Here is a 14,437-nt window from a genome sequence, read left to right as displayed (position 1 = left end):
TTCTTTATGCAAGAGAGGAGCTTGGAAGAGAAGCCAATAAGGTTGAAGAGTTGATGCAAATCATAGTTTATAACTAGCATGACAAGATACCCAGGATCATCTGTTCTTGGAGACAGTTCCCGTGATGTGCTCTTATAGTCTTGAGCTCACTGGTCAACTTAGAAATTTCCTTCCTGTGCCCTTTGACTAACAGTGACTATCTGTGTCTATTAAACATCTCACAGTGTATATTATTCGTTTATCTGATACTAAACACAAGCATTATTGGCATCATTATGACAGTCATCACATAATGTCTTCAATGAATCCTTGCATGCCAACAGCAGTTCCATTATATGAGGACCTGTAACTTCCAAAATGATTATAGATGTCACATCCTTCCTTTTCCAATTCTTCAGAAAAAAAAAGACATGAAGCAGGATAACAGAGAGTTTGTTCAGTGAATGGATTTCTAAATGATAAAGGACAATGGACATTGGAATTATGATTCCATAGACAAAGCTCATAGGAATTGTAGTGTACAGTCTGAGTACTTCTGAGTACTTTCTTCACTAGCTATATGAACATCTTTGTTAAAGATTTTGCTTAGCCAAATATATCCTAAGAACATCAGGGAGTTCATTGGTATCTTTAACAGGAATTTGAAAGGGGTTATATGAAAACAGTCACAGTCAACTTCTCATAAGAGAAGTGGAAATTGAAGAGACAGAATATTCATCAGGAATATGAATCTGCTCTTCAAGAAAGAATATAAGACTTGAGCTTGGAAGGCAGACTAGAAGACTTGGTGCAAGTTCCCAGCTACCTTGAAGTGATACCCAGGACAAACCTGGCCCTGTTATAGGACCCTTGATCTGTTTTCACAGCTGTACTCAATCTATCTTCTTTGATTAGAATGTATTATTTCATCTAGATTATATATTACACCATTAAAATTCATAGGAATGTTTCCTTGTCAAGTGTTAAAAGAGTAAGAAAGACTGTGATGACAACCACAGAGACAGGTATTGTGGACTTATTTATAAACATTCAAACAGAGTAAGAAGGAATGGGTCTGAGGGCTTAAGAGTGCAGTGAGATACCTCCCAGAGTTCCATCATTCCTATGAAATCTTAATGAGTTACCCCACCTTCTGACACATCCTGTAGTTCTCACTCTGTTGGTTCCTTACTACCAATTTTGAAATAACAACATTCTTTTTCTATTCTAACACTAATGAACCCAGAAAATTGCACCCTACTATTGACCCTGACTCCAACCCAAACTCTGTGCACCCAACTACAGGAAAACATTTCGACCAAGTTTTTCACAGTCCATCTCCTATTTTTTTTTTCATAGTATCCATTCATGTCTATGCCTGTTGTGACTCCAGTTTCGCCAGACTTTAAAAGATTTTTTTTAAAAAATTTGACTAATTTTATTTTCCAATAGTCATAATGGTATCAAATATGATGAAATGCAGGATTGAATTACACTTTGACTTAAATTACTTTTCTTTGCTCATGTGTCGTGATGAGAGATCTTGTGGAAGTATCTTCATGGTATATCACTCTCCACATTTCCTCCCATGTTACTTTCATGACCACTGGCATTTTTTAGATACTGCACACACATCTTCATGGTCACCGCATTAATCGTCTTTTGTACCTGGTATGCTTTACATTGCTCACAAGCAACATGTTGAATTTAGATCAGAATCTGGGCTTGGAATGTAGTGTCTCAAAATAAACTCAAGAATGAAATTAAACTTTGATATTTCAAAAATCAAGTTGATATCGCATCTTTTCCCACCAAGTGTTTCCATTATAATTGTCCCTAGATTGAGAATTTTTCCACAAGTTTTGCATAATTATCTGATCAATAGTTGCAATTATATGATGACAGCAAATTAAAATAAATATAATTTTTATTACTTATGATTCAGTTATAGCAGAAGTACCACTTTTAAGAGAAGGGGCTCATTGACAACGATTTTAAAATAATGTGAGAGGTTAGAGAGATATCTCAGTGATATCTCATTTGTTGCTCTTGCAGAGGGCCCAAGTTCAGTTCGCAGCAGCCACATGGTGGGTAATGACCATTCCTAACTCCAATTCCAGAGGATCTGATGCTTTCTTTTGAATTTCTTGAGCAACAGGTGTACAAACAAAACACTTATATACATAAAATTAAATTCAATTAAAAAAAGAAAGCTGTGTAGTATCAAGTAGTTAAACATATGAGGTCTTGCTCATGGTCCACAAAGGATAAAAAAGCAGAAGAGAGAGTTAGGAAGCAAAGGGGATTTTGTGGGAGGGAGGAAAGATAAGAGCACAGTATATGCAGTGGGTTTCTGATTAAAGAATATTACATTTATAGGGAATTGAAAAAGAATAAATAAACAAGATTCTACCACTTCTTCAACTCCTTCAATGTATGCATGACTACTACAAGTATATAATTCCAAAGTGAACTAGCTTCATAGTAGAGAATCACATTGAGAAAATGATCAAAAGATTCCCATGTCAAGCCAATGTCATATTGTTTTCTTTATATGCACAATGACTATACTTTGTTAGATAAAATTAAAATTATGGCTTTGAGAAATAAATATAGGGTGGCTTTGGTCCCAGACCCTAGGATGGTGCTTTAAACCTTATAATTCTCAGAAGACTCATTGCTAAGTTTTAACATCTTAGGCTACTCTGGGTATTTTATCCTGAAGATGTAGCTCATGGTACAGTGGATGGTTCATGATAGCAATGACACTTAGAACAGAGGCTGCTGTATCCTCTTTTGGGGGTTGGGCCCAACAACTGGATATAGACAGTGGTTGCTTGTTCTATATGATTTGATATCAGAGTAGACACTGCAAAGTGAAGATTCTGCAGCCTGAACTCTACACTGGTGATGATTCAATCAAACATAGATATGTGAGAATGTCCCAATGGAAACTTGAGATAATGAGCCCACTTGAGCTTCTATATTGGTGATTATTTTGTATATTCCTCACCATACATCAATATTTGGAATATAAAAACTTCCAAAGTCAGAGACCCTCTACGCTTGAGAGCCCCTAGAAGATCCCACTCTAAAAGCTTTCATGGTAGCTTCTGACTCAAATCCTGTGCTGAAAGAAATGGGTCCATGGGTGAAGTACTTTCCAGAGTTTTAAGTGTTTTTCTGGTAAACTGTCAAAATGTGGGTGTCAAAGTACACTGCTGCCTTTGTAGACAGTGTACAGTCGTTGAGAATGTCCCTTTGGACCACTGATAATATACATGATGTCAGAGACTCAGGAAGGATAGCTTGGAGGCCCTCACCTTTAATCTCCCTAGGGGATATAAGTATTAGAAAGGTGTCCATCCATTATTGAGGTGATAAATCTCAATGTTCCTTGTCACTTCAAATGGTAGAGTTGAAAAAACAAGCTTTCATTGCTCAAAATTAATCTGACTACAACTTTCAAATCTTACAGGGAAAGGAAGAAAATCTGGTTGATTGAATCATAGAAGACTCAGAGTCAAATTGTACAATCTTGTTTTGTCATAAAAGTACCACAGTTCAAAATAGTGTTGGTCTCAATAATGGTAAAAATGCATTTGCTAAAATTCAGAAGTCATCTGGGATTAAAAGAAAAATACTCAATATACTGAGAAAGGAAAAAATATTTCCCTCAAGCAAATGCATTTTACACAGAAAAATCTGAATTCTATTGAAATATGGATCAGTCTTCCCCTAGAGTTAGGACTTTGTATGGTTATTGATGGTTATAACTTTCATTTAACATTGAGCTGACAGTTATTGCCAACAGAATAGGAAGGAAAATCGAGGAAACATTGTAATGCACCTACCAAATGCACTCAATACCATACATTTATGAAGGACACAAAAGTAAAGCCAAAATATTCATGGACTAAAAACTGAAACTGAGTAACAGTAAGCCAGCTTAACATTGTGATGAATACAAAGTACATAGGGACTAAGATCAGATGCTCACCCAATGCTAACTCATGTTACTAATGTAAGACTTCAAAAAAACTTTAGATTCTTCTATAGCTTCATAATTCTACTTGAAGATGTTTACCATCTAGTAACGAGAACAGAATTTACCAAAGTCTGTACATGGATTTCCTTAAGAGCTTTGGTCCTTGTATTTTAAAGTAGAAAACAGTTGACATTGAATATCATCCTACAGAATAGTAGAAACCACAGTGTCTCACAGTCACAAGAATTCCTGTGGGCAGGGAACTTCTTAGCTGTGTCAGCAATGCCTGGAAACAGATAAAGCACAAAATATCTTCACAGAAGATATTTAAACATGGATTACTCTTCTGCCTTCATAGAACTTAAAATTCATGTCACCTAAAGATTATATGAAAGCCATACAGATATCCTGTATTACAGTCACATGAGTCAAATGTCAAATCTCCAAAATGTGCACTTTAATAATCAGGAGTTATGGTACATCACATGTATATATCTTTAAATTTTTAAATATTTTACCACATTAGTTTAGTTACTCTGCGTGTGTGTGGGGATGTGGATGCATGTATGTGTATGTGCACATGTGTGCCGTGGTACATAGTGGAGGTCAGAGGACACCTTGTTGAACTGGGGATTGAACTCATGTCCTCAAGTGTAGCCTTTATCCATGGAGTCAATCTTCTGAGCCTTAAGTAGTTTAAAGATAAGTACTTCAAAACCAAACTCATGAATTATTGGTATAGCTGAATAAGCATATGAGTTAATGAGAATAAGATAAACACTTAAGTTGAAAAAAATAAAATTGAGATATATCTACCAAATTTACATATTTCAATATTCATCTTAGAAATATTACTCTGATACATTTCAAGTTGATGCATTCATCAACCAATGTCTTTTAACATTGAGTATTGATGTATAAATGTATACAGCAAGAAGAGAAAAAACACATAAGTATTCCTATTTAAAACCTCAGCACATAGCTGCATCCCATTTTATACACAGAAAAGACTTAACTTTGACCTTCTTGCACCTCCCGAGTTTCTAAAGATGTGTCTAAGCACACTGTCTAATGAGTGATATCCCTTTGTACTCTTTGACAAAACCTACTCATCTCAACAGTTATGAACAGTGGCTACTAATGACAGTTAGCAAATTATGCTGAATTCTTATATAGCAACAGAACACAGCTTGGCCAGTGTAGAATCCAGGCATTGCTACCTGTTCATTCAAACTGAACTCACTCATCCATTCATGTATATTTTACTTTCTTGACAAAGAAAGTCTAGTTGATTTGTCTAGAGCTCTCTGCTGGATTTGTGTGAGAAAAGACAAATACAGTGGAATGAAGTCTAGCCCTGGGATGATGCTCAGTTGCTTGTTCTGCTCCCCCATTCTGCCTCAGGGAGGCATGCCATCCACACTATTGACCTGTCAGCACTGTTGACTAAAGATGCATTTTGAGTCCTTGAACTGAGAAACAAACAAGGATGCACTAAATATTTAACAGAACAGAGTCAGAACATTGGAAGAGGGGCTGGGTGGAAAGTCAGTCAGGAGACTGCTTGCCTTGTAATCTTAAGGACTTGAGTTCTATCCCATGGAGCATACTTTGATCCCAGCATTTGGGAGACAGAGATAAGTTGATAACAGTAAAGGTGGTTAACATGGAAATCACACACACACACACACACACACACACAGAGAGAGAGAGAGAGAGAGAGAGAGAGAGAGAGAGAGACTTGGAATGGCAAAGAGAACAACCATCAGGACCCAGAGAAGTGGTTCCTAAGTCTTCCATACAAATGCACCTCACTGCTGGCTGGCTCTGTGTGATCTCCAGGCCCTTGGGAGTCAACAACAGCCCCACACCACTGCTTAAAGTACCACAGCAGAAGCTGGAGAGGTGGCTTGTGACTTTCACGAGATCCTGAAGACTGCCACCTGCCTCTGTTGCTCTAGGGTTTGTAAGTGTCTGAACTCACTTGTGTACCTTCCGTGGGTCTTTCATGTAGAGAAAGGAGACTTGTTTGCAATATTTTCCTTCACAATGTCCTTTGGCTGAACAAGAATAAAAAGATAAAGACTTGTGCTCCCTTCTCCAGGTAACTTCCTTCCCTTGTGTGCATTCACTCCCAACTCTCAGCCTTACTCTCCACCTTTCAGTCACATCTACTCTGACCTTACTATTTTCCCTTTTTGTCTCCCCTACCCGGACCCCTTATCCTATCTCTTTCTGGACAGAGTAGAGAAAATTAAGTTGATCCTTGAAGAACCCTCTACTAGAATTGGGTGAAAAAGATAACTGTAGGATCCAAAGTGTTGGTCAATAAATGGATGTCTCCCCTCCCCTTATCTTTCCACAAGTGTTCCTCAGGCAGCTTCCTTCCTCTTTCTCCTAGCTATGTATGGGGGAGGAGGTGAGAAGAGAATGTAATTTCTTATTTTAACTTGGTATTATTAAGTTTAGATGCCTCTATTTTTGGTCCGGGGTAAATTTCAGCTGCATTAAATCTCCCACCCGGAGGCTGGACTGTGCTCTGTGCCATCTATTATTACAGGCAGGGCGGCAGACAGAGCCAATGCATTGATTAATGACTACAGTGGAAGCCATGTCCTGGGGTTTCATACTCACTCCATGTTGCAAGCTCACACCATTCATCAGCAGTGACCACGCAGACCACACAGTCTGCAGTATTTTATTTCTTAATTACATTTCAGCTTTTGTAAGCTTGGATTTTAAGTGAGGAGAAATTTGAAATTTAGAACTTACAATACATAGAAAATGGACTTTGGTTTGAATGTGGAATGTGTCTGAGCACCCCTGGAAGCCACATAGCACAGGAAAATGTCAGGGCTTTGGGAGCATATCTGCCCGAATTTCCTATGCACTGAAAACATTAACACTTAGAATGTGAATTGTTCATCTTCATAATGAGGTTGCTGGTTTTTCTATGCTTGGATACTGGAGTCAATTAATTTCAGTAATAATCTTAACGAAAAGTGCGTTTAAGCTTGTCACCGTATCATGAGACATCATTATTAACCTTTGAACTAATTTTCCTTGCAATCCTATCGAGTATGTGACTACTTCAAATGTTAATTTTAGTTAACTGTTTTGAGCATGCAGTGCCTTTGGGGTTATCTCTAACTTTAGATGGATAGATTTCTGTTCCTCTAATTAAAATTATTCAATTAACTCAAACCCAGTTGACTGTGAGACCAGACAACATTAAACTCCTAGTTAATAATACTAAGTAAATAAACATTAAATGGAGAATGACTGATTTCCTCCTGGACACTAGATCTCTAGATGTCAAGTAGATCAAATCTTTATAGTTTCTTTTCAAGTAATTAATCATTTAAAAAAATGTGAAGTTTATAGAAGGAAATTCATTTTAAAATTAAGGAAAATGTTGAAAACATGAGGAGACATGTAAACTTATTTCCAAAGTGTTAAACTCAAATGGCATGTTTTCATCTTAGCATATATTTGTTTTTTTAATAGAGTAAAATATTAACAACTAGTGTGCACATCAAAGAAATAATTACTAGAGACATCAAAGAAATAATTATGAAGGAAACCATAGCATGCAAGTGGACATGTGAAAATACTGATTTACGTGCATCTCTGTTGCTTTAGAGATGTGGGATCATACAAAGCTTCCAAGGATGTACAATAGAAAGTCTGAGGAAGATGAGGGGTTTCAGATAAAGTCACTGAGAAACAAGAACAGTTTTGATGACTTCCAAATGCTGGAGAACTGCACAACCCTTCCATCTCTTTGAAATCACTTTCAACTTTTAAATTATAGCAAAATTGCCCATGATCAAGGGACCACCATTGCACATCAAATGCACTTCAATCTCTGTATTAAGTGCAGAATATTTATACTACTGATATCTGAGATCTCATAATAAAGAGTGCATTGTAATTTCTATGGCTTTCCCATCCTTGAAGTATTATTATATTTTTGGAAAGTGTGTCTTTTACCTTTAAATTAATTAAAATTAGAATTAGTTTTGTGACTCGTTTAGCTTTTCTAGTTTTTGATATGTAAGGATCTATGATTTACCAAAGAATGATATCTCAGACTCAAGTAGAATGTCAATGCAATTCTGCAGAAGTCCAGCATGCTGGGGTCTCCCATTACCAGAATAGAGAGACAACCAAGTGAGCTTGAACCCCTGATTTAAAGTCCATTAGGGAATTCTGGGGTAGGTAACGTCTATATTAATCTGTTGGGTGTGTCTCTACTAGACATTCCATTACCTGGTGCGGGGGCTAGAAATTTGCAGGAGAGGTTTGGAAACTATTACAGAGGAAGTATCTGAACAAGTCTGGATACAACTGCTGACTCATTGTCCTTTCTTCAGGCCATGTGCTGGGGCAGCTTCTGAGGCCAGGACTTTCCTGAAATTGCCAGTTCATGAGTTTTTGGAGACAAAGATTTAGGCCTAATCTTCTTAACTGCCAGTTTGAAGCCTGTCATGGAATCAGCCTAGCCTTCTCATGTAGAAATGGTGTGTGATCTTTAATGAGGTGAGGGATGGCATGTATTGATAAATATCATTTCTCAGTTAATTTTTATTGGATGATTTGTAATACGAAAAGGAAATTCTAAAATATTAGAATGAAAAACACTAGTGATAGTTGAATTTGTGGCTATTTCTACCCTTCATTCACATGTATGGTTGGAAATTATTCCCACATCTGAGAAAACCAAAATTCCAGACATACCCAGATGCCCCCTTTATGTGAGTATGTGTGTGTGTGTGTGTGTGTGTGTGTGTGTGTGTGTGTGTGTGTGTGTGTGGAGAGAGAGAGAGAGAGAGAGAGAGAGAGAGAGAGAGAGAGAGAGAACCACCAGCCTCCCATAGTCACAAACCATACATCTGAGTCTCTGTTAACATCTCAAGAATTCAAGAATCTGGTTTCTGTGATGACTGCTCGCAGGCATAGGTTTTCAATTACTTCATCAATTCTCGTTAAACTTTTTTGCTTGTTTTGAGTATTTATTCTGTATAACTCTTCAGACTCCTGAAAAGTGAAAACATTTCCTTTAAACTTTGTTTTTAAAAACTATTAAAGGAAGGATTCTAAATTTGGAGTGTTTTGATGTATCAGGAAAAGAAAATGAGAGTAGTTAAACTGTCAGTGACCTCTCTATCCCAGATATAATATTTTATAGAAAGTACAGAAACATTCTCCACATCCTTTTAAGTATATGATAGATCTTCAGGGCACAAAAGTGATAGCTTATCTTTACTTACCTAGGAATCGGACACCTGAACTTTAAAACCCACTGCCACTGTTCCCACATCACCAATGACATGAGAGCCACTGTTGAATTGCCTGGCCTCTTCACAGGTAAAGTGATTCTATCTGAAGTCAAGGTAATGTTTATCAGATATGTCATCTTCTGGATCATGTGATTGTGCTCCTAGTGGTCACAGTAGTCATGAATCTGAGACAATCATCTTTTCTTAGGATTCACAGCATGAAGTTTTTCATTTGGATGGGGAATCAGGGGATCTCAATATCCTAGCTGATTTTATCTTGAAAGAGCTCTGATAAGAAAAATCCATTGTCTCAAAACATGAAGTTGTTGGTGACTCTTTGTAGTCTTGAACTCTATTAGAGACATTCCAGTAGATTTGACCTTATTTTCAGTCTTGGTATCATACTGTTGAGGTTCTCTTTCATAGAAATGTGCGGCCATTTGTCCTTGTCATCTGAGCACCTAGGATAATGTTGGATGAATATAACCATGAGGAAAGAATCACATGAATTAATAATACACAAACAAAGGAACAGTTGATAAGGGACTAGCTCAAATAAATCAGATTCTTTCCTGGCAGACATTATTGAAATCTTGTCTGGGGAAAGATCAACGACTCACCAAGCGTACACACACTAAGCCTCATGCAATCCACCTTTAATAAGGGTTTTCATTAGCAAGGATATTTCAGTAATCATGTATGAATGATCTTAATAACACTTAGTTCATCTGCTATAACAGAAAAGCATATTCAAGTGGCTGACCAAAGTGTAGAATTTGAATGGCAGTGCTGTATACTATATCTCATTGTTCCTATGGGAGGTGTACCTCTGAGATTCACCTTACTGGACTTCATATTCCCATTACCCAGAAGACCAAGAAAGTGAATGTTAGGTTTTCCTTGTGGCCCTCATCAGGCACCTGGAGTCCTTACTTGGTGTGAAGGACAACATGGATGCAATATGTATGAGCACAGACATGCACTCAATTGCTAGGTCATCACATGCAGCCCATGACGAGTTCATACAGAGCACTTTGAATGAACCCAAGGAATTACAGTGGGCAAGAAACAGCTGTTTATTAAACATTTGATTCCAGAGCAATAAAAGAATCTTCTTAAATTCTGGGACCGAAACTCAAGGATGAAATGAAGAGATTGTATGACACGGATTTGTGTTCAAAATCAACAGATTCAACTGTGCACATTAACATTCTAACAAGTTGTAAGGCTACATACGCATTATGGTAACTTAGCTCATATCTTTTAATAGTTAATTGATATTGATGATAGATGTAATTCTTTCTCAGGCATTTGAAAGTTTCTTTCTTAGATTCCTTCTTTCTTTCTTTCTTTCTTTCTTTCTTTCTTTCTTTCTTTCTTTCTTTCTTTCTTTTTTTCTTTCTTCCTTCCTTCCATCCTTTCTTTCTCTCTCTTTCTTTCTCTCTCTCTTTCTTTCTTTTCTTCTTCCTTTCTTTCTTTCTTTCTTTCTTTCTTTCTTTCTTTCTTTCTTTCTTTCTTTCTTTCTTTCTCTCTTTTTTGTCTTAAAGTGTTTCTAGCATTGTTCAAAAATTCCTAAATGAATAATTATACACTTCATTCCATTAAGATTAACAAGAACTGATGAAGTTGGAGTTATGTAGCGGTAGCGGTCATGCAACAGTTACAGGTAACTTACTTTGTCTGTAATTGAGTTGATTTTTTTTTCTTTATAAGTATGATCAGGATTTTTTGCAAAAGCCATACCAGGGTAAGCATGTGTATTGTATATTGCATCAGAACCAAACAAATTTCTACCCTTTTTCTCATGAGTGGTTCTTTTATTGATATCACGCAGTAGATTTATTTCTGAATTCTAATGGGCTTGTTGTTGGATTAGTGGGGAAGCATCAGTCAGATGTGGCGCATGGGGAGAGTGATGGATGTCTAGCTCTGAGCGACAGCATGATTTACACTTTTTCTGAACATTATTAAAAAGTAAAATACTAGTTCCTTTTATATGTATATGCTTTCTATATCTCATATCTTTTTCAGTTCCTATGACAGAGGACCAATTATTTGAATATCATAAATCTGCATTTGAAAATGCAGTGTTTATGAGACATGCAGGTTACACTAGCTTATATAACTGAACATTGATTTCCATTACAGTACTTTCTTTTCAGATGCTTACACATTCCTCAAAAGTTAACTAGTTCCAAGTTAGGAAAACTGTCTTTCACATCAATATTGTCTTAAAAAAAACCTGAAGATGCTTAAAACTTGCATAAATCAAAGCCAATGAAAACTTTCAACTTCCACTTTTAGGAATGCACTCCTCTGTTTTTATTCTGTGTTGTAGAAAATTCATTTTATTCACAGTGACACAAGTGTTCAGTACTTCACACAAACGTCCAGAGAGATATCTTTGTCTAAGAACCTAGTTCAGGCAAATCAATTCTTATGTTCTCTGTGTGCTAACAAATACCTTTGAAACACTTTCTCCCAATACCAGCTAGAGTTGAACCAAGTTCTAGTTTGGGGAATAAACAAGAACATTTCTTCTTCTACCTTTTTTCTTCTTGTTTTCTTCTCATTGTTTTGTGTTTTCTTTTAATTGATATTTTATACGTTATGTAGTTATGCTTAATATATTACATGTTTTTTATATAATTAATAAGCTTTTCTTTACTTTTTGTACTAGATTAAAAATAAACAGACTCTGAACAAAAAAATAAAGTAGAAGACAACAGGTAATCATTTTTACCGTCTCATGTACACATAAAGAGAAAAATGGACACCACTGTCCTTTTTTGTATTTCAAGGACAGTGCTGATTTACTGGTGGTAAATCTTGGTATAACTTTGGGATTACATAAGTATTCTGTAGTTGGAGTAACTATTATTTAATCCGAGGCTCAATTATGACATTGTTTGGGTGTGGCAACTTTAATAGATATTGAAATCACAGGAGGCCTTGGTTCTGTATCCCTGAGGACAGTTTGCCTTAAAACCGTCTACACTTTACTGGTTGGAGCCCTTTGCTCTTCCACATAGCATCCCAACCTGAACCCACAGGCTCCCTAGTCTGATACTGAGATGATGCCAGCAGAGTGCTTGTGGCCTTCCCAACTTTCAGACAGATACGCTTGGATATTTTCTTGCCGTAAAGAAAAAGGGCAGTGCATGTATTACTCAAAGAAAATTAAAAATGTGTTCTCAATCATACAGGTTAGTCTTTATATATACATGCAACTGTTTTTGTGCAATGGTTTCTTTCTCGTAGAGTTATTGGCAGGAAGTGCTATACAGTGTGTATATAATGTCCTTTGATATCTCTTTATCTCTGAGTAGGTTCTCATTTCTTCCTCTTTTCTATCTGTATTTTTATCTGTCTTATTTCAGTCATTCTCAATGATAAAAGAAAAGTACTTCATTGAAGAAAGAAATCACCAGATGTTCATGGGAAATTCTGTATACATTTGGTAAACTTGGGTAAGAATATCATGAAGACGGTAATGATTCCATGGCTGCCTTAACTGGTGTTCGGTGTCAATTATTTGTTTGTTTGTTTGTTTGTTTGTTTATCTTTTTTAAACATGTTTGAGTGTTCTATTTGTATGCATGTCTGTGTACCACATGTGTGTTCTGGCCATAGTAGAAGCCTAAAGAATGAATCAGGTTCCCTGGAACTGCGGTTACAAAAGGTTGTTAACTACCATATGGATGTGAAGAACTGAACTTGAATCCTCTGGAAGAGTAGTCAGTGCTCTTGCTCTTAATCACTGAGCCATCTCTCTAGCTCTTGATTTTCTTTTTAAAGTTAGTCTTCATTATTCATTGAAGCAATTTATCTCCTAAGTGGGAAAACAATTAAATGAATATTTAAATAGAACACACACACACACACACACACACACACACACACACACACACACACACGTACACCCATGATGCTACAGCAAGGGAGGTTTGGATTTTCAAAACTAGAGGATGCTCTCAACTGATTCCACTGGTCCAAGAAGAACCCTGGGATGTCTTTTTGTGAACGCAGCAGAATCCTGGGATAGCTTTTGATTTCTTTCTGTGAATTCTTAGTGTGGATGCCTTACAGCAGTTCTTGTCTCACAAAGCTAAAAACCCTGAGTTTCTACTAAAAAGGTGACAGTGAGTTGTGTTAGTTCACAAGGATTTCTGTCTCTGTACTCCTTCAAGACTATGAGAGAACTGTGGAGTCTATTCTACTGGGGAATTTTTAAATTTACTGTTTTGCTCTTGAAGATATTCACATATATGCTTTGGTCTTCCTTTTCTTCAGCTGAGATGTTTTGTCCTTAAACTGTAGCTAATTCCTGAAAAATCTTTTTGTTTTTATTACATATTTTGGCAAAATTACTTTAAAGATTTTCGTGAAAGCCATTTACATCAGCTTTTCATTTGAACACTGTGACTCAGCTTCCTGGTCCTGGCCTCCTGGAGTGTGTAAAGTTCCTCCATTCTCAGTGATTTTATTATCATCATAGGCATCAAGTGCGTTCAGCAGAAATGCAGGGCTGGCTCAGCTACTTAGAGGAGATGTGGCTGAACAGTGGGTGATTCCCCCAGACAGTTTCTCATGTCTCTGTTGGGCAATTCACATGTCTTCTTCCTTATACTTGGTTGCTATTGCTTGCTGTTATCTCAGCCCTCCTGACTGCCAATATGCAATCAGTTAGGAAATGAAGGCACCGAGATATTCCCATTTCATCCTCTAAGAATGAATACATATAAGGGAGAGAATGTGTACCCCAATGAGGACAAAAATGCATGAATATATTTTAAAGTATAATATTGAGAAAACTCTCTGGCAGATGCATAGTATAATTTTGATGCTAAAACTTTTAGGTTTTGCTTTCAGATTCCATAATGCTTAATATATTTTTTAGAGAACCATGGCTTACTTTTTAAAAGTTGGGCATTTATTAAAAACTTAAAACCTGTATAGGATACTTAAGCAAACAAAACTATCATAACAAAACTGTAGGCGCTCTAAACCTGAAGGAGAGCAGAGCAAATGTCTTGAGACCACATTCAAATTCACCTTTTGATTTTTAAAAAGTTCTACTGTTCACAAAACAAACAAATGTATGCATATGGAAAGTATAAGCATAATACTCCTATTAAAGTAATTTCTTTCCAGTCTTAATTGCCTAATTCAAAGGCATTTTTGAACC

This window comes from Grammomys surdaster, unplaced genomic scaffold (assembly GCF_004785775.1).
Source record: "Grammomys surdaster isolate TR1022 unplaced genomic scaffold, NIH_TR_1.0 167, whole genome shotgun sequence".
Lineage (NCBI taxonomy): Eukaryota > Metazoa > Chordata > Mammalia > Rodentia > Muridae > Grammomys > Grammomys surdaster.
The sequence above is the reverse complement of the archived record's forward strand: the minus strand, read 5'-3'. Positions refer to the sequence as shown.